This window comes from Bolinopsis microptera, chromosome 8 (assembly GCF_026151205.1).
Source record: "Bolinopsis microptera isolate Bmic1 chromosome 8, MBARI_Bmic_1.0, whole genome shotgun sequence".
In the NCBI taxonomy this organism is placed as follows: Eukaryota; Metazoa; Ctenophora; class Tentaculata; order Lobata; family Bolinopsidae; genus Bolinopsis; species Bolinopsis microptera.
In genome coordinates, this window is record NC_087079.1 from 3,780,149 (window position 1) to 3,802,527 (window position 22,379).

Genomic DNA, 22,379 nt, shown 5'->3' on the forward strand with positions numbered 1-22,379 from the left:
AAAAATTTTTTAAAAATTAAAATTGGCCTTTCCCGGGAAAAAAATATTGGAAAAAAGAGGGAAAACACTGTTTACCCTCTTGAGGGGTACAAATTTTTTCTAATCAGGAAAAAACATTCAATAAAGCGAAGGGAAGTGGAGTACATTTTTACTTAAAGGACGAACTTAATGGAGTTTTAAAAAGAAGAATTATCATGGGTAAAACCCAAAAAACTTGAAACCCCCATTTTTTACTAATTTAAACAAAATTATGAACCTGAAAAAGTAGGGGGGTACTGTACCGTCCTCCAAATGGGGCCCCCTCAGAGGCACTAAAAAAACTTTTGAAAAATGATTGAATCATGCCCAAAAAAGAAACTTAAAATACTAGGTTATCTTTAAAAATTAAATTCCCCTGATAAAACAGTAAACTTGTTTTTTGACTTTGAAAACCTTATTTAGGTCTAGGGTTTTTCACCCCTTTTTTCTACTTCCACGCCCTCTTTAAAACCCGGATGTTTAAAAATCGTTATTGAAAAAAAACTCCCAACAACAAAAGAAAACTCCCTTTGCTCGGAAAAAATGTACACTTTTAAACATCACCATCATGCTGTTTTTCCATATATTCAACTAACCCCCAGCCCGTTTTCTGAGGTTCATGAAAAAAAACTATTTAGTACTTAAAGAAACTGTCCCAAAAAATGTGGACAAAAATTTTTGGAAAAAACTAGCCAAAAGAATTAAAATAGTGATCCACCAGAGGACTTCAGTAATTTTTTTAAATGTAATTTTAAAATCAACTAGCAGTGGATGTAAAATTTAAACCAAAAACCCAAGTGTTTAAAAAAGAATGCCCCAAGAATAATCCATTGGGTTTCATCTGGCCTTTAAATTTCCTCTATAAATTTGAAAACATGAGCTTTTATGACCTGTTGGGGAAAAAAAAAGTTAAAAAAGAAATGCCCCCAACGCCCTTTAAAACCCAAACCCTGCAGACCTGTCCCTTTCCCTTTGTTTTAAAAGGAAACCCCCTTTAAATGAAAAAAATTTTTAGTCCCCCAATTTTTTCCCAAAATTTAAATCACTTTGACAAACTGGTTTAAAAAAATCGTATCGCCGAAAGAAACCCAACCCCTCCCCAGCGTAAAGTGAAAGCGTGTTTTTTGCAATAAAAAGCTTTTGGGCCCTCGTGACGTTACGAATCCCTCAGTGGCGTGGCATTGCGAAACGTTTTTTCCCAAACTTTTTTCGTTGTCATTAAAAAAACATGTAACTCACTCAAAATTTTTGAATTATGACTATTACCCTTGTTCCCCAAATCCTTAAAGTTTTGGCAAAAAAACCTAAAAAAGGAAAAATGATTGGATGACCCGTCAACCATGATTTTAAAAAATTTAAATAGCTTCTTTAACAGGGGGCCCGGTTTGGAAAGTCCGGGAAAAAAAGTTTTTGCCCATTCAGTTTTAAAGTAATGGATAATTTCGGATTGTTTTCTTTTTCTTAATTACACAAGCAGCCAGCAGGGAGGGCTGTACCGAAATTAAATTTTTTTCCCGTCCATGAAAAATCTAACGAATTTAGAAAAAAAACCCAAAGATAAGTAGGGGGTAGATAATAGGAGAAAAAAAGAACCTATAGATAAGTAGGATTTTGTTCAATTCCGAGAGCAAATTTATTTATAGAGTTTTAGCCATAGCGAAATTTCTTAAAATTTTAAACCAAAAGTGTCAGCCAGTACAGGAGACAAAAATCTTTTACTTTACCCGGGCCCTTTTCCTCGGAAAACCCTCAGGTTTGAAGTAGCTTAAAAAAAAACAGTGCCCTGGGAACAGAAATTTCCCCCCCAAAATACCCGGTCTACCAAATTTGTAAAACAGATTTGGGGTTCGAGTGTTTTGGTGTGCGGTGTGTTTTGAAAATTGACTTGCGGTTTCCTAGTTGTTATCCAAATTTCATTAAACAACGGAAAATTACTTAAATTTGTTACTTTGGGGTTTCTTTTTTAGGGCCCTTTATAAATCCTTATCGGGCCAACGAAAAAAGTCCCCCCCCCCGGAAAAGTGTAGAAAATGTTTTATTTACCACTCCAATCCAGCAAGGAGTTTCCTTCCGAGGTGCATACCCCGGAGCTGGGGTCCGTCCGGAAATGGGGCTTCCCCGAAAATTTGTTTAAAACCCGCTTTGAATTTAAAAGGACCTCGATTTGGTTTTGCATATGTTTTGGGGGTTTCATTCCATAATGAGGTCCGGTTACTGCCCAAAATTTAGTTTTCAGTAGTCCTTGATTTAAAATTTTACCGCTAATTTTAAAACGGGGCCCAATGCCCTTTTTGCCCTTTTTGAGAGTCACCGAGAAAATGGATTTCCAATATCATTAGGGCAACTTGCAAAAGCCCGAACAACCCCCTTAAATGAAATTTAAAAATCGTTTTTATTTTTCCCTTTGGGAAAGGGCATCAGAAAAAAGGGGGCCCTTTTAAACTCTGCCCGTATTTTAGGTGCATAACATAAAAAAAAAAATGGTAAGTTTTTAAAAACCAAGTTCACCCCTGAACAAATAAAACTTCCAAAGACCCAAAAAAATTTTTTGGCCCCTATTTCGGCCCCACGATATTGTTAGAAAGGTTAAAGTTAAACGACATTTACGTAAAAAAATTGTCGCCACAGGTTTTATTTATGGGGCACTAACCCGCTTTAATTTTTAGATAATGAAATTATGAGTTTTTCTAAAAATTAACCTAAAGTTGTGCAGGTTTCCCTCATTTTTGGCATTTAGGGAAATGAACCCGCAAATGTTTAGATACTAACGAAAACGGTTTTCACAGACCCCCTTCCCCAAGGTGTTTTAAAAAAAAGATTTTCGTTTGGAGAAATTTTTTTTTTAAAAGTGGAAAAACCCCGGAGGGCCATGCCCCTATTTACCCCCCTAATTTAAACCCACCCCTTGCTTCTGAAGGTGAAAAGACCTTTTAAAATAGGCTTAAACGAAGCCGCATAAGATGGTTTAAAAAAGGAGTTATCAGCAACACATGGCCCAAAAACCATACTTTTCGAGAAATTCACCCAAAAAACCCTTTTGGGGCGTGGTGCGAGCCCAAATTTTGATAGGAAGTGATAGAGTTTTTTTAGACAGGGGCAAAAGAACTGCCCAAATTTGAAAATTTTAAAATTGGGCCCTTTCGAACAAACATATTTCCTTAAAGTCTTTCTTTTTCAGTTAAATTTGGGGAAAAAAATGATTTTCCCGGGTTTCCAAAAAATCAATTTCAAAACAAAGGGTATTCTGGTAAATTTTGGGGAAAAGAAGGCCCTAAAGGTTTTTAAAAAGGTGCAATTTGTGCAAAATGGCCATGTTTTATAAAACTTTATGAAGCAACATGTACCCCAAAAATTTTTCCTTTTTAGTTAAACGGGGAAAAAAAATGTAAATTCCATTTTCTACCTGTAAAATTCCCGTTCACCCCGGGTTTCCCCTGCGGCGCAAGGGACTTCGTACGTCATCGCCCCAAAAAAAAACAAACCCCCCTATTTTCACCCGGTTTGAGAGCAGTTAAGATTTTGGGGAAATTTTGACTCGTTGCTTTTTTTGCTAAATTTGTCACAACCCGTCAAAAAAAGGGGGTAACTTTTTTTTTCAGTTAACTGGTCCTTTAATTGTACAAATAAAGTAAACCCCTTTAAAGAAAAAATTTTAAAAGGGCCAAAAACCCGGGAAATTATTAAAACCCAAACCTTTTTTAAATTCCCCGGCCCAAAAAGTAAATATCATTTTGTTAAGAATTTAAAAGAATGGCCCCTGGGATGTAAGAAAACTTGGCAGATAATTAATGAAATTTCGGGGGGAAGAAGAGACGTGGGGATTAAAAACCCAACCCTTTGTGAAAAAAAACGAGCTTTTGATTAATCCCCGGGGTTTTATTAAGCAAAAAGAGTTCAATAAAAAACTTTGCCTCAAATTTTCAGCTAACTTGAAAAAAAAGCAACTCTGGTGGGCTTTTAAAAAAAACCCCGCCTTTATTTTAAGAATTTCCTTCCCCCCCATCAGTTAAAGCCAGTATTTTTCTTTTTGATTGTGACTGTATTTAGATTAAAAAAAATCATAAAACAAAAAACGGGAAAAAAGTGAATAAAATATTCCCTGTGGGGGTCAAGAATTTGTGTAAATTATTTCCAAAACCCTATTTTGCTAGAAAACTTTAATAAATGCATGCAAGAAGGCCATTTCCATGAATTAAAAACGGGAGAATCAGCCCCATTTAAAAAAAAAGAAGATAACCGCTTTTTGAAAACAATTTGACCCGAAACAACTCTACCTGTATTCGGGAAAAAAATTCAGAAAAATTTAAAATTTTAAGCGGGCTAAAAGTTTCCTTCTTTCCCAAAGGGGGGAATACATGAAAAAAAACCCTTCGGCTTTTGAAAAAAAACACTCCACCACCTGGTGAAAATATCTGTGAACAAAAATAAACGGGTTAAATTTTTGTAAAAAGCAACATGCCTAGGGGTCTTTATCGATCTCTTTAAAAGCCTTTTGACACCTTTGACCACTGTTAAAAATAACTACAAAATTAAAAAAACTATGGCATAAAAAGGAAATGCCTGAATTTTTATTTTCTAGTTTTTTGTTTAATAGGAAAATTTTGGGGGAAAAAGTTTTGGATACCAAATCTGATGAATTTCCCCGGTTTAATTCGGGGTCCCCCCCGGGGAAAATTAATTTGGACCTCTACTTTTCCTACTGTACATCAATGACATATGCAAATTTTAAATAAAAAGGGTTTTAAAATTTGGGCTTTTTGGGAGACGTTAAAATATATTTGTCGCTGCCGATTCAGAAAAAAAGATATGAATTGGTAATTTAAGTATACAGGCCGGGAAACAAGTTTTAAAGGGAGTTAACCAAAATGCCCATTAATTTAAGAAGTGTTGTTACATGTATTTTTCTCCTCTAAACGTAATAATAACGAATTAGATGCCGATTATAGATAGCCAAAACTTGTCCATTAATAACAAAATAATTAAACGTGTAAGTCAGACAAAGTTTCTCGGAGTAATCATGGATGATAAATTGAGCTGGAAACACATTATCATCCCTCAACAAGAAACTAAGAAGTGCTTGTGGACGTATCTACCGTATTAAGAAATGCTTACCAGAATCACTATATAAACAAATATATCATTCTCTCTTTGAATCACACCTAGGTTATGCTATTTCTGTCTGGGGAGGTATCCAATAATCAGTTAAAACCACTATTTATTACTCAAAAGAAGTGTATCAGGATTCTATTTGGAGGACTATGAAGCTTATGTAGACAAATTCAAGACATGTGCTAGAGCAAGACCAATTAATTCTCAACGTCTAGGATCTGAATTCTATGTTAAAGAGTCACTAAGCCTCTAATTCACAAACATGAATTACTTGTTACAGAGAACCTGTACCGATACCGTTGTTTAATGGAACTTTTTAAGATCATTAAGTCACGAGTACCAATTTCGTTATACTACTTATTCAACATATCAAATAGGAAAGATAATCTGTTCATTACACCCTCTCCAACTAATCAATTTATTTATAAATCTGCATGGCTGTGGAACGAATTCCGTAAAGTTGGCCGTTTAACTTTCACCTCCACATGCGGATCTGTCAAGAATTTACTTAAACAGTCACTTCTAAGAGCTCAAACCGGTATGGAACTGAGTGGTGTGACAGAAATTTCACTGAATTCTGATTATGAAGTGATTTTCATTTGCCTGAGTGGAGTTGGTTAAAAAACATATAAGAGATACGATGATTTAACTTGTAGAAGCTTTCAATAAAACATGGTGTTAATCGTCGTCAGCTTGCCTGTTATTCCCACTTAAGCACTTACTGACTGACAAGCTTATCTATGAATACCATGCTTGAATTTAGGTAAACAACATACAACTCATTCCCAGTAACGCTGAGCGCAACCGCCGAATGACACAGTAATATGAGACCGCGCATAGCATTGCGCGCCCATGCTGTGCGCGTTGTCGGCCGAAACTTGGAAGTTCCCGCTCTAATATTCAGACGACAGTGATGGACTCATTAAGAGCACTAATTTCGACCACTTTCCCGGTCGAGCCATACCAAATCAAACTAATTGACCCACGTGTATAGCCAATGTCCTGGCGGTGCTGAGCCGATGTAAAACTCTTCTGTAAACTCTTTTGTCTCTTGTAACTTGTTTATATTTTATATTTTAGTTATACTGTGTACTGTGTACAAATAGTTATAGCGTTATAGTGTGTGTAGTGTGTAGTGGTTATTTTGTTGTGACGTGTCACTTTATACTTTGCTACCAACGTCAGCCTTGACTTACCATTTATTGTAATTGGTACAGCATATATCAAAACTAAAACACTGTTTTCGATCTGACGGGTGATGGGCTCTCTCTGATGGGACACAGTTCTAGGGGGTACCCGGGGTACGAGTTAACGAATAGTGTTCGTGTCCTTCCACAATCCCCTCTCATTGTGTTTTTGACGGAGGAGAAGCCTAGTTCATCCGTCTGCATCGCTTAATCGAGTTGAAAATTTAGCCAATAACAAACTAAATTACATGTTAGACTGATAGCAGGTGTAGAGTTTATAACATACAAATTCTAAATTTTTGACGGCTGACGATTTTTTTTTTTTATTTGAAAATTCAATTAATTATTATATATACAAATCAAGCGTTACATTTCAGCCATGCAAAATTACAATGACATATTTTAATATTCTAATTGAAAAATGGTGCTGCAATATAAGTTGCTTATTGTTTGGGCCGGATGACAACTAACGAGAAAAATAAACTTGATTAAACATAATAATTAATTCGGCTGAACCAACACATAGCAAAAGCCACATTAACGTTGGGGCCGTCTACCAAATTTGAATGACATACAATAACAAGAAATCAAACATATCATATATAATTATATATGGATTTTGTTCATTACAATTCCGTCACAACTGATAGGAAAAAAAAAGAAGGACAAGCAGATAGGAAAATGGACGGACAGAATTGTAACCAACAAAAACACATTTCTGAAACTAGTCTGGCCAGACTGTATCGGCAGCCCAGAGGTACTTGATCAGATTGGCCTTAAAAGTAGAAATCCGCTCTGACTGCCGGATACATACTGGTAGACTATTCCATTTCAGCATAGATCTATGAAAGAAGCTATTTCGGAAGGCATCCGAGCAGGGCACAGTGGTACTCATGTAAGTTGAAGTATCCGACCTGTCAATTATTTGAGCATTGTGCCTAGTGTATCGGGTGCCCTCTGGACGGCATAGGACTATATAAGTAGGAAGCGAAACTGGAATTATGCTATTCCACTATTTTATAGAAGGTCATAAGATCGTTATAAATAAACTTCTGCATGACAGGGAGAATATTTAGCTTCTTTTGCTCTGTAGCAAGGTTTATCGTCATTATAACTGGAGTAGGGTTCACCATTGATCCATTTAAATAGCCCTCTTTTGGATAGCAACAACTGTTGAAGCTGAGTTGCAGATTGAGGGGACCATATGACAGAACATGTTCAAATATAGACCTAATTAACGCCAAATAGAACGATCTTTTCTGCCTTTTATCAGTAGTGAAATGACATGTCTCTAAGTAGTCCAAGTCTGGAGGTAGCTTGGAAACAAGCGCTTTACATTGTGCACCTCCAATTAAACCTGGAGTTTATTGCGACTCCTAAATCTTGATGAGAGGGCACAAAGTCAATATCACTTCCAGAAAGTTTATAGAAGAAGGTATTGAATGGCAAGTTATCCAGCACGTTTCTTTGCAGGGGACACAGAGAGGGCTTTGCACTTTTGTGGGTGAACTTCATTCGATTTCTCACTGACCAATCATACAATCTATTGATGTCATTTGGATTATGTGATGGTCAGGGTAAACCGAGAATCTCCCTCCAAATTTTAGTGTCATCTGCATAAAGGGCGATATTGGTGCCTTCAGAGACACAGGAGAACATGTCATTAATAAATATTACAAACAATAGAGGGCCAAGTAATAGAACCTTGAGGGACACCAGACCGAACTAGGTAGAGAGGAAGACATTTGGCCCTCCTATCACTACTTGTTGTTGTCGCCCCTCAAGATAGGACTTGATAAATTTAAGCATTAGTCCATCGACATTAAAATATTCTTTAATTTACTTTAAAATGAGGTCATGCGAAACGCTATCAAAAGCTTTCGCAAAATCAAAATATATTATATCAGTCCTGGACCTGTTGTTCAGTGCAAGTGCAAGATTGTCCGTGAAAGGTATCATTTTGGGTTGTGCATGAACGTTCATAACAAAACCGTGTTGTCGGTCATCCAACAGATCAGAACATGCAGCGTATAATGCAGTCTTTATGCACCTTTCAAAGACTTTCATTACAAGAGATGTTAACGAGATAGGCCTGTAGTTCTCAACCGAAGACTTATCGCCCTTTTTGTGCACTGGTACTACAAGTGCCAGCTTCCAATCAGGGGGTATGCATCCGCTTGAGAAGGAACAGGTTAAATAGTACACTAAGTGGGTATGCAAGGCTTTGGGCACAGTTTTTGAGGACTTTCCCATGAATCCCCATCAGGGCCAGGGGGCCTTGTTAGGATTTAACTTTTTAAGAATCAACAGAACATCTTCTTTACTAAACACAAGACTGGAAAAACAATCATCACGAAAATCTATGTCAATGCCATAAATCGCTCTCTTGAGAAAACTGCTCATAAAAATATTCGTTAAAAAGAGCAGCTTGATCAGATGGATTGTTTCGAAAGCGATTATGATATTTGACAGTTTCAGGGATCCTGGTTGACTTTGATTTAGATTTAAGTTAGGTCCAGAATTTCTTGGAGATAAGAGCCATCATCGGAGTCATCCTCAACACTGAGTCTCATTCTTTCGTCATCAAATTTTTAAATTTTGTGCGAAATTGCACGAAACTTTTGTTTATGAGACTCGAGTTGCTCCCCTTTATGCCTTATTCTACCATTTCTCCTTATTTCGTAGGAGACGATCACATTCGGAGTCAATCCATGGGGGCTGGAACTGCGGACTTAATGGTCTTTTTAGGGATCCCATCGGTCACAGGCTGCATCAAGAACTCCTCTGAATCGACTCCAGGCAAGATAAGGATCATTACACATCAAATATACTATCCCAATCGATGCTAAATAACTCAGAATTCAGGCCCCTAAAATTACCTTTACTATAATTAAAGATCTTTCTTTTAGGCTGCTTAATATACTTGGTCTTAACATCAATGTCAAATGTGATACAAAAGTGGTCGGACATCACATTTCGTTTTGATCTAAAACTTTAACATTCTTAATAAGGTTCTGAATGTTAGTGAACACAAGATCTAAGGTGTTGCCTGACTTGTGAGTAGGGGAGCTAATAAGTTGTGTATGTCCGAGGTCATCAGTGAGAAATTTACAAAGCTGGAATGTAGCTGGCAAGATGACTGACCATCTGGCCAGGAAATCGAAGCTAAATTAAAGTCCCCTACCAGAATGTGTCTTTGCAACTTTCTGGCAGATGCTAAGGTAACAAAATGTTTCTTGAAAGATTCAAAATTAATCTAAGCCAAGTGTTCCTACTCTATAGAATGTAGATATGCAAAAGTTTCTTCCACACTGAGTCTTAATTATGACTGATTAATAATTCAGCTTGAACACTAACCTTTGAGAACTTTAGACTCGAGATATCAATGTCTGTTCTATGGGCAATCAGAACACCACCACCGTTTTTTCTGAATTTCTTGGGCTGGGTTGCATCCACTGGATGCGATCTTAAGGATCGATCAAGCCTAAATACTTTGTATTTGTCAGGAGCACCTCATTACTGAGAATGGAATTTTTCAGCCATGTCTCGTTTAGAATAATGATGTGAGGCTATGTTTGTAGATATAACCATGGAATTCATGTATCTTGGTCATATTTAGTGGTGGTGTTCCTGATTGCTAGATCCGCGGTGTATTTAGGAAACCATGGACATTTATTGTAAAACAACGGTTTAAATTTGGTCCAGGGTTCAGTAAGGAACAATTACAAATTACTATCAGGGAAATATTAAGGAGAGATAGAAAAACCAAGACCACACCTAGACATGACCTCAAGCCAGCTGCTGGTAATATTAAAAATTAACTTAACAGTCTGTTTCGGTGACATGGTAGGTGACAGTTTGGTTTTTGTGGTAGATAGCAATTTTACAGAAATTGCAGCTAAGGCTGTCCCAATGCCCCTCTCCCCCCTGTACATCAAGTTTAAAGTGTCTGAGAAAAATGGTACAAAATATTACCATAAAGTAAAGATTTATGGATGACCTCAAACATGGTACAGAGTGTATTTTAGGTTGGAGGGGAGCACTAGGTAGTATATTAGCATCGATAGTCAAAGAAAATATTTAGTTTTAATACTTTCAACACTACTATATAACAAATAATTTGAGGATGTGCAATGTAAGCCAAGAGTACCCGCAACCTAAAGAAATGCAGCTGTAAACAACTTGCACGGGGTGGCATGTGAGCTCTCGGGACCAGTGGCATCAGAAGACTGGTATCAGCCTCGATATTAAGATGAGTTCTTCTTAGATCCATGTCACATCTGCATCTCCTCCATCCAAGACACAACCACTCATCTCTTCATTGCCCCACCCTAGCCCAACTCCTCCATCCCCATTACTGTTGCGGGTACTCTGACTGCATGACATTCTTGAATAATGTTTTATGTAGTGTTGTAGTGTTAACCTCTATGCGTCATTAAAAAATCATTTCTATTTCATGTTCTGTATTATATATTATATATCTCTTTTTTCTTTACAAAAAAATCAGCCCACCCCTAAAAATAATACACAAATCTACTTTAGACAAAATTAATAAAAACAATATTTGTCTCCCCTTGCCCAGTGCAGCCCATCCCGCTTCCCCCCGCCCCCTCCATTCCCTTGCCCTTTTTGCCCCCTCCCATGACACCAAGCAAAAAAACACATCACAAAAACAATTTTGCATTCATCTGATAGTCTAGTGTTCTTCTTTTTACTTTAAAAAACTGCTCATCTTGATTTCAAATTACTCTTTCTTCTTTATATCACTCACTCATATGTCAAAACTCTTTTACTCTCATCATCTTATTTCAGGCTGCTGGCTAGTTCTATGGTGCCCTGGTCCCCGATCTCATCATGTGCTCCTTGCTAACCATACACTAATGCAGAAAAACACACAGAAAAGAAAACTCTATCCTCTGGATCACCCACCCAGAAGTCCTCGAACCTACAAGCCAAACGTCGTCAAAGCCCACGTGGTGTAGTCCTCTGGCGAAAGGAGGACAAGCCAGTCCCCTCGCAAACAAATCTACTACTCCCAAGTCAAGTTCAACAAGCTCCAATGAGCAGAAAAACAGTAGTGATCAGACGAAGAAAAAGTCAGAATCTACTAAAAAGACTCTTGCCCATGTAGCAGTTCCCTAGACGGAAAAGACTGGGTAATACAGTGCTCAGACTGTAAACAATCATGGCATGCCTCTTGCGGTAATCTACCTGGTACCAATAAACTCTCCAGGTGATTAGACTGCATCAGCCAAAAATGGCTATGTCCCTGGTGTTACCACTTGCATCTTTCCTAGGCCTAAGAACCACCCATCTGCTAAAAAAGAAAAAATTCTTGCTGAAGAAGCCATTACCTGTGCCACAAGCAGTTCAACTCAACGAGAGCACCCTCCTGGAAAATTCATTGCTCCAGAAGATAAGTGAATCAGTTAAAGAAACCATTGAAAGGTCAATCCGAGCGTCGACATTACATCCCTGAATGCTCGACTAGAAGACCTTAACAATGAAATTCAGGAGTTCAAAGGAAGAACAAATGCATCCCCTCAGCTTAACTACAGAGAACAACCTAGACCTGTTATTCCATCACCCACCAAAGAAATCTAAAATGTCCTGAACAGCCTTACGAGCAGTACAAAGAGTTATACCTGACAGAAAAGGAACTGAGCAGTGTAGGAGACCTTCTAGGTTATCTGAAGGACTCTGGAGACTTCATCGAAGAGAATGGCCACAGCGTCCGCCTGTATGGAGAGCCCTACAGCTAACACTGGTTCCCAGCCCCCTAAAGAACACGAGCCTATCCCACCTGAACTTGTTTCTATTATTGACAGGCTCTCCTCAGAACTACAACTCGAGCACAAGCCAAACTCGGTCCTCATTAACCACTACCCTTCCTCAGACAGACTCTCTCCATCCCAAAGCTACCTAGCTATGCATTCTGATGATGAATCCACTATTCTTGCCAACTCGAAAATCGTCACGATCTCAATTGGTGCGACTAGAACTGTGCTTTTTGAATCCAAAACAAGACAAAGACCTAGATCCTATTGAGCTTGATGTGAAGTCTAACTCACTTTACACTATGACAAGGTCTTCACAAAATTGGTACCCGCCACGGTGTGCCAAAATTACCTGATGATAAACCCAACAGAGGAGAGATTTTCGATCACCTTCAGATCTCTCAGCAGCCAGTCTCGACGAAGCATCGTGTTTTAATCGGTGATTCGAATACCAAAGATGTCAACTTTGGGGATGGTGCAGGTAAAGTTGGTCATTCCTTCCCTGGTAAACGAGTCAAGGCTGCCCGTGTCAAAGACATCGATCCACACCTGTGTGCTGGATTCTCCAACGCTTTCCTTATGTGTGGTACCAACGATCTACGCTGTGAAAACGTAAGAAATGTCTCAGATATCCACGAGACAGTGTCAACTTTAAAGAACAAACTAACTGAAATACGTCAATTGTGTCCACTTACTAACATTTTTGTTGTACCTGTTTTACATCAAGAATCCATGAAATGAATAAAAATATAATGCTCTACAACAACTTGGTACAGGACATGATAAAGAACTGTTTTCCTAATATTTGGTTTCAGGGTATGTATGGTTTTTTAGATAACAATAAGCTATTATCGGTTAAGTTCACTAGGGGTAACGACACGATTCACTTAGGAAGTAGAGGTTTAGCTAAGTTTGTAAGCCACATGAAAAAACTGTGTGTTTCTGAAGGAAAAGGTGTCTAGGGAGTCAAGCACAGAGGGTTGGATCCACTGGTCCAACCTAACCGACACATAACTATGATCATGAAATTAATTAAGGAGGTCTGTGAGCCATGCTCAAGGCCATCAACATTGGGCAGCCCCTACTGGAATGTGAAGCCTGTCGGACAGCTATTCATACTAAAATGTTTTTAAAGCAGCAGGTTTCTGCCCCACCAATGGTCTATGGGGTATGTAAGGTTTGTTCACTGAACGTGATACCACGCTACAACCCCTTCTCTGGGATGATTAGTGATGGTGGTGATAAAATTCTACGATGATGAAGGTGGATGTGATGACGAAACTATCAAAAAATTTCGAATGTTCTAGACCAATGTCAGAGCTACTCTACAACTGATCTTAATAGGGTAGTCAGGGAGCTTCAAAACTCATGTAATCCTTCATCCACACACTCAAAATTCACATCCTACTTTGTCAACTTAGATGGTAACAAAACCAACTTCGATTGTCTTAATGTTGAACTCAAACGGATTGAACTAAATTTCTCTGTAATTGGTATCGCTGAAACAAACACAGATGAACCTCTTAAAGAACTATACAGAATACCGCAATACAACAGTTTTTATCAGGTCACTCAGGAGAACAAGCTGAAAGGGACTGGTGTTGCCCTGTATGTAGCAAATCACCTTAATGCAGAAGTCATAGAAAATCTTGGCTACTGCACGCCTGATATTGAATCAATCTTTGTTAAGATCACTCAATCATCCAGCAAGCTCACACTCATCTCAGGGGTCATCTATCGCCCTCCTAATGGTGACATCATAATTTCCTTAAGTCATTTGATCACATATGTAAACTCCTCCCTAAATCTGGTGTACGTATAATGGGGGACTTTAATGTTGACCTTCTTAAAGTGAATGGTGATGCTGGTCATGGCAACTATACTCTTTTTGAAGAATGCTTATTTAGAAATGGTTTCGCTCCCGTTATTTCGATACCTACACATGAGAGACCAAATTGCAAACCATCTTGTATTGACAACATCCTCTCACGAATGACCCTGGTAACTGTGTTCTCTCAGGTTGTATAACAGATAGAATTGGTGACCATGCTCCAACATTTGAATTCACTGACATTGAATTTGAGGTTGGTCCAAAAAGTGAAAAACATGTCCAGTACTACGACTTCAGTAATGCCAACCTTAATAAATTCCTAACCCTACTGAAACTGACCTCTCAAAGCTCCACACTTCTCATGAATTCTCGGATTTTACTAAATTATTTGATCGTGTAACTTGATGCAACATGCAAACTTGTAAAGCCAAAAACTACTAAACGGAATCCTATCAATAACCCCTGGATAACAGATAGTATCTCAGCAGCCGTTGAAAAAAAACATGAATTAAAAGATAACTGGATTACATCTAAAACTAAGGCAAACCCTGATGGAGACCATGTTCTCGAACAAACCTTCAAAGTATACCGAAGGATCCTCAAATCTGTGATTAACTCTGCAAAAAATACTTACTCTTGCAACCAAATCATAGAAAATAAGCACGACCGTAAGAAGACATGGCAGATCATTAATGAACTTAGAGGGAAGTGTAAAAAAACTATAAAACCCTCATTTATAATCGACAACAGAAAAATAACAGATAGAAGGGTTATTGCAAACGAGTTCAACAAATACTTTAACTCAATTGCCTCCACTCTAAATGAATCAATAGCTGACCTGCCTATACAGGCTTCTGAATTTTCAACATTTGAAGACTACCTCCTGCCATCCAACAATAACTCTATATTCCTATCTGACTGTTCACATACTGAGCTCATGGAAATAATTTCCAAGTTGGAAAATGGCAAATCTAGTGATATTCCGATCCGTATAATCAAAAAGTCAGCTCATTTAATCTGCCCTGTTTTAGCCCAACATTTCAACAAACTCCATGATGAGCGGGGTATTTCCTGATGTTTTGAAAGTTGGAAAGTTACTCCCATATTTAAGAAAGGAAACCAAGAGGATGTAGGAAACTACAGACCTGTCTCTACACTGCCTATATTTGGTAAGATATTTGAAAAAGTGATATACAGCCGTATCTACAGTTTCGCTCTGTCACAAAATATCCTTGATGAAAACCAATTTGGCTTCCGCAAGTCCCATTCTACTAGCCATGCTGTTAACTACTCTGTTAGGATTATTGAAGATAGCATAAAAAAACGAAACCATGTTCTAGGAATATTTATAGACTTGAGTAAAGCATTTGATACAATCGACCATAGTACACTCCTAACAAAACTAGATAGGTATGGAATAAGAGGCAATGCAAACTGTCTTATTAAAAGCTACTTATCAAATAGAACACAGTATACAGAAGTCCTTAATGAAAAATCCGAAAATCATTAAATATGGAGTTCCACAAGGCTCTGTTTTGGGACCGCTCCTTTTTCTTCTATACATAAATGATATTGCCAATTCCTCGGATTTAGGAACTTTCATACTATTTGCTGACGACACCAACATTTTTATTGATGGAAAAACTGTAGAAGAAGCTTATGAGAAAGGCAACAAATTGCTAAGCTGTATAAAAAAGTATATGATCCTTAACAAACTTCACATCAACATGTCAAAGTGCTGTTATATGCATTTTAAACCAAAGGCTAGTAAACCAGTAGAATTGCCAGATTCGCTTCAACTCCATATTGATGGCTTTCCAATTAAAAAAACCAAAGCAACTAAGTTTCTTGGAGTTGTTATTGACGAACAGCTTTCCTGGGGGCCTCATATAACAGCACTTAAACGAAAGTTAAACTATGCCTCTGCCACCTTAAATAGAATTAGGGACTCTGTACCAAAGGAACTCCATAAAGACCTCTACCACACACTATTTGAATCCCACCTCACATATTGTATCTCAGTTTGGGGTGATGCAGCACTCTTTAGGACAGCAAGTATCTGGCTGTCTCAGAAGCACTGTGTACGGGTCCTCTTTGGTGATAAAGAGGCATACCTAAACAAGTTCCTTACATGTGCAAGAACAAGAGAGTTTGACAGCCAGGCACTTGACCATACATTCTTCCAACTAGAGCACTGTAAACCACTTTTCAAGCAACAAAACATCCTGGCTTTCAAAAATTTATATACATATCACACATTTATGGAAGTTTTTAAAATACTAAAACTAAGGTGCCCAGCATCACTGCAACAGCATTATCAGTCATCTTCTAGAAAGGAAACCACTATCATTTCACAACTCCCATCTAATGACTTTATATCAAGATCCACCAAAATTTGGAACACAATTGCACCTAAACTTAAGCTCTTTGACTACTCCTACAAGATTAGCCTTGCTAAAAGTCGCCTGAAAAAGGCACTTCTAAAGCTGCAACATGCTTATAATGATTCGGCATGGACCACAAGCGATTATGACATAATGCAGCTGTCATTTGAAAACAATCCCCTTCATCAAATTTAATCCAGTGATCTCGGCCCACAGGCTCCTCCTATTAAACAATTTTGATTTTTGTAAATGTGTGCTGACTCCACCACCTATGTATTTAACCTAATATTTAGTGTATTACAGGTAGAAATTGACTTAGGTAGGTATTTTTTTCTTAGGTAGATATTAAGAATTTGGATAATTTCTTAATTGTATGACTATTTCCATTACTGAGAGGTTTTTAATATTTAATTTAGGAGGGTTTTTGAAATTTTTATAGGACTGGTTCACAGAGTGAACAGATTCCAGATTTATATATTTTTAAACTGATATTTAATAAATGATTAAAAGAACAAATTTTAAAGTTGCCATTAGATCCAAAAATACACCCATTATGCTCACTTAAAAACAACTCTAAATCAGTAGGCTGTCACTCTATTAATGCACCACACCGCTACCTCCACTGCACTAATAGTTATACAATAAATTCTACAATCCTAATTTTGTGTCGTGATGGAGACCGGTGTTCATACAAAACATTTACTAGGTTGCCGTTTGGTGTGAGCAATAGCGAACAGCACGCACACTCCTTTGCCCCGTCAACCTATATCTAATCTATTTAAAGAGTGACAACCATACTGCACATTGAATTAGGATTCCGTTAAATATCAAATTGATTTATTGTAAACTTGTTTAATCTGTAATAAATGGCATAAAATTGAAATTTTTGTTTAACTGAAATTTTTGTTTAACTGACAAAATAACATAAAAATAAAATATACCCAATAGAGCACATAACATATGACGAGACAGAAGACAGGACAACAAATTTTCCCCGTTACCTCTATTACTTTTACTGATGATAACATACCTAGAAAACATACCAGTTGCAACACGGTGTTGTTGAGCCGATATTCCCATGGAACTTTTAAGTATATTATTAACAGAATTGTGTCTCGCCGTTGTGTTTTGTTAGGTATTGTGCTATAATATGAAGTAACATACATTATGCTATCACTTCGTTTGAATACATATAAATAACATCCAAATGATCAAAAAATGGTAAGTCGCTACGTTTAATTCGGGACTTTTATAGTCTTAAGTCTTGGAGCTCAAAATGTCTCGTGCTGTGGGCCGTATAAACGGCGCACACCACCGCCCCGCCTTACTTCACGGTTGCGGAGCGGAGCTGGTGCCGTTTGTCTCGGCCTCAAGTGGCGAGTGCTTGCCCATCGAATACACGATTGAAACACTAATTATTTATTGGAATTCTACAGTTTCCAAAACGAAGTACGAAGATATATTAACTTTGAGCTTTGTTTTGGCGACTGCTTCATCGATGGGCGAGTAGGTATTTGTTGTTTAGCAGTGTTGAATATTGGAGCAATTATATAATGTATATCTCCATCATAATATAGGCTAGTGTAAAGATAATATATAATCAAGAATACAAACAAACGCGAACGGTATTAGTAACTCGCTAGATTATAGATGTTATTTAAACACATATGTTTACGTCAATTATTACTAAAATTAATATTCTTTTTGCTTTAATATAATTACATTGTACATGTCACATGGATTAATGGATTAGTTGAATGAAACGTGTGCTACAAATGTCTACGCCTCACGCAGAACTGCGTACTGCTCAGTACTAATTCATGCTTGAGCGGTACTGCTGTTCACAGTGGCGCGCACTCAATTTAATCACAATAAATAACGAGCGCGCGGTTTTTTGGAATCTCTCCATTATTATATTAATTAGATCGCAGTGCTCACGGCCTGTACTGCGTGAACGACAGAAATATCTTTTAAATTATTTTGCTTCTGAAATTTTGGCTCTAGTAATTAAGAAATGTGACATGTAATTGTAAGTTAACAATTAAATAGATCCTGTGCGCGGCGCCTACAGCTGACCTACGAATTTCTGAACAATTTTAAATTGTGGCTGTGTGCGCGGCGTACTGTATATGTGTTTGAAATTGAAATTTGAATTTATTTATGAATATAACATTATGTATTGATTATTTGTGGTAAATAAAAATTTTTCTTTCCTAAAAATTTTTCTTTCCTGTAATATGTAAATGTAAACCAAACTTTTTTGTTTTACTAAAATTTACAAAAAACCACAAGCCACTGCTTAGCAGCCACATGATAACAAGCACAGTCATATATAGTAGGGGTTTCACAGGCACCCCTTTCGAGAGACTCTGTGAAAGGTGAAATTTCTTTCATTGACTGGATCTCCTCAATTTGACAACGCTGGCAGAGCGGCGAATACGTGGGGACCTTATTGAAGCTTTTAAAGTAACTAGTGGTTTGACTGAATATATGGATCGGGTTTGTTCAGTCTTCTTTTCTTCCGGAGCGAGTCATTCCTTATTGGAACAAACTCCCTCCAGATGTCAAGAACTGATGGACAGTTTTGGGTTTTAAAGTTAGATTGGAAGGATTTAAGAAAGAAATGATTTTTAAAAACAGTGTAAATGATTTTTATTTTTGGAATGTTTCAAATGAAGTTTTAGGGAAAATTGAAGGACCCAGTTATTTAAGCAATAAGGAGAGACATAATGAATGTCTTTGGTTTCATCCTTTCGTGGCGAATAAGCGTTTTGTAAATCTTTATTCCACTGGGAAGTTTTAATGAATTATTTATATATAATGTATTAGATTTTATTAATAAATAAAATTGAATTTGATAAATTATTAATGTTGATGGAAAAATATATTTATTCAAATTATTTTTCTATTTAGTGCAATAATATTTTAAAGACACTTGTGATGATGTTATGTCATAATCTTTACTTACTTATCTGCTTACTTAGTGAAAGGTATTGGGCTGCAAAGATATTGACTACTGGGTCGGCTCAAAAAGCTACGCTAGATGACAATAAATACGTTTTTAATTAGCACTGTAAAGTTTAAGATATTTATAGCTTATTATAACCATTGATACAAAGGCCAAAATCTTTCGAGCCAGCTCTTCAATAGATAATATCCACCCTGAAGTTGCATTTTGTATCCTCGACTATACAATATTATAGTGTAGACTTGGGAGGACCTAAAAGATCACGGTCCCATGTATGGGTATTACCAAAAGCCCAACAAGACATGGTGATAGTGAAACCAGAGCATGCTACCAAAGCTAAGGAACTCTATCCAGATGTACAGATTACTACCAAAGGCCACCGTTATCTTGGGTCATATATTGGATAAGAAGAAGGGGTAAAAGAGTTCATTTTAAAGGAGACAGAAATTTGGAAAGCAGACATTCTAGGGCTCGTCGATATAACTGCAAACGAACCCCAGCTAGCATACACCGCTTTCATTTACGGAACATCCAAAAGGTGGAACTTTGTTTGCCGTACCACCCCAAGGATTTCTAATCACCTAAAACTCTTGGAATATTGTGTCAAGGAACTAGACTTTATACCAGCTATTATGGGAAAAAGTTTTGTGCCTGATCAGATCAGAAAGATAACTTCACTTCCCGCAAGAATGGGAAGTGAACAGTGTTTAACGGGTGATACTCGTAAAATATCTGTTCCATATATTAGAGTCCAACTCGGCGCGCGTCCTGGTAGGTTATAAACCTACAAAACAGTGTAAGTAAAACAAAATTTTATTGCCATTACAATGAATAATGTGAAATCCGGATTGGAGTATTATTTATGAGTGGCATTGTTGTAATGTATTCTGTGTAAAATTATCTTTATCCCGGTTGTTGCGACAAGTGAAAATGCTCTTATTAGGGAAAGGAGTTTACTCGACGTTTCAGTGTAACTACATCGTATTCATGATCTAAAAACAAGTGTTAACAAGAATTTCGCCGCGGTTAAAGCACGCTCGATCAATTTTCCCTACAATGTACTTGTATTTTGTGCCATTAATTCTTTCGAGTGAAAAGTGTGACTGGAAAAAAAGTGCAACATATTCATATACTATGTTTTTAATAAATGAGTTGGATTTGCGCATGGTAAAAATTGACGATTTATTTGACCAATGCCAAATGCAGTAATGCACGCCGCCGCCGGACGCCGCCGCGCCGGCACATTTTCACACGCCGCCACGCCGATACCTCTCAAGTCGGCGTGGCGTGAAAGGAAATAGAAAGAGTATGGAGCCAGTCGGGGTTGATTTTGAACTCTAGGAGATCTAAATTGTCCAACGACAATGTTAAGAATTTGATTTTTCTTAAATATAATTGTAAAAACCACCAAATAAAATTGTTAAAACCACACTTATTATATCATTATTTCATGCACGCACGTACGCCAGAATTTTTGTGGGCCTGGAAATTCAAACCTAAATTTTGACAAAATTATGTTCACGCCGCCGAACGACGCCACGCCGAGCCATTTTGGGCACGCCGCCGCCGGTTGGCGAAAAATGAACCGGCGTGCATCACTGGAACAATGTAGCGCCGCGCGCATCAACAATAAATGAATCCAGAAAATTGCGGAAAATAACTTTGCGAAGGAGGAACATCACTGTAATTAATTTACTCATGACTAGCGTCGCGCGCAGCATAACAGACGCTTCCAATACACATAATTATAGTGGAGTGGTCTGTATTGCAAAGGAGCAGACTTTTGTCATCAACGTAGGACCGTCGGGCCACCTTATATATCCAAACCCGATTACTTATTTCCTACGATATTTTTGCCTTCGGCAAGAGTAGGGAAAAAAATTCAAAACGTAAAAAACATATAAATGAGGCAAAATTTGTGTACATTAATTTATTTAAAAGCATTTTCACACAGAATATTATGAACAATTGATATCATAATAAATATGAGTAGACATCCGATAATAAACTTGTTACATCCAGTACAACCCAAGAGTAGATGTCAGCCGACTAACAAAAATAAAGAAAGCTAGCATGTTCATAAAATTTGTCTAACCAGCATACTTAGGTTGTAGCGCAATGCACTACTGGGTCGCGCGCGCATCCAATAATGCTTCTGTAGATCGGCAAGATGCACCATTGGGTCGCGCTGAGCTAGAAAGGCTTGACATCGTCAATCAAATATAATACTTAGGCTGTACGGAAATAGTTTTAATTCTACGTCATATTAAAACTTTACATCATTTTTAAGATACAAAAATAAATTTTAAAATAAATAATTCTTTTTCTGCTTAGGTTGCTCTAACCAGAGCCCTCTCGCTTGCAGACCTATTTGTGAAACAAGCACGTCACGCAGTACGCGTAGAGCCGTAGACACAGCATGGCTATGTGAAATGCTTAAGCGCGGCACCGCGCTTGACCCACAGGGGGGCTGAAACCAAGTTTTCGATCAAGTGCTGCCATTTGTAGTCAAACGTCGCCAACAGTTGCTCTCGTCCAATGAAATCACTGCATTTTGCAATTCAGTATGCATAATTGAATTACATATATTTTTGATTCACGATGTCAATCCTTCGCATTTCGCCTCGATCTGCATTTGGTTGCGAGTAGCATTATTTGATGCGCGCGCGACCCAGTAGTGCATCGCGCTCGCGCTACAACATATATTCATATGCGGAGCTTGGCTAACATAAAGCAGCGATTTCATTGGACGAAAGCATCTTTTGGCGATGATTGACTACACATGGCAGCGTTAAATCGAAAACCTGGTTTCAGCTCCCCCTATGGACCCACATGCTAGATAATACAGCGTGCAGCAACACGGCGTTGAAAACAGAAATTGTAGAAGCTTTATCTGGGGACTTCAGGCTATCATGTTCATAAACATAAAGATTCGGCGGAATGACAGGCTGAGCTTGGCCCAGTAAGAAGAAGTTATAACATATAAGCGGTGCGCCGCGCCTAAACCTAAAACCATAAACTTTAAATATTGTCAAAATATCAAATAAGTTTTGCAAAATAATATAGCATGGTGACTTCGTAGGATATTACAATATTTATACCCGT

The 22,379-nt window shown here is 37.7% G+C and overlaps 3 protein-coding genes across 4 annotated transcripts in view; all 3 read left to right on the top strand.

Annotated features, from left to right (window-relative positions):
• Nucleotides 1-22,379, top strand: part of LOC134819888 (zinc finger protein 271-like) — a 61,234-nt gene that overhangs the window by 25,931 nt on the left and 12,924 nt on the right. The gene's annotated exons all lie outside the window — the stretch shown is intronic.
• Nucleotides 10,408-22,379, top strand: part of LOC134819175 (outer mitochondrial transmembrane helix translocase-like) — an 84,454-nt gene continuing 72,482 nt past the window's right edge. Inside the window, exon 1 of the mRNA XM_063828964.1 lies at nucleotides 10,408-10,449. The gene's annotated coding sequence lies outside the window, so the exon portion shown is untranslated. The remainder of the gene's footprint in view (nucleotides 10,450-22,379) is intronic.
• LOC134819177 (UMP-CMP kinase-like) overlaps nucleotides 10,417-22,379 on the top strand; it is a 32,915-nt gene continuing 20,952 nt past the window's right edge. For both annotated transcript variants that reach the window (XR_010160734.1, XM_063828967.1), the window contains exon 1: nucleotides 10,417-10,437. The gene's annotated coding sequence lies outside the window, so the exon portion shown is untranslated. The remainder of the gene's footprint in view (nucleotides 10,438-22,379) is intronic.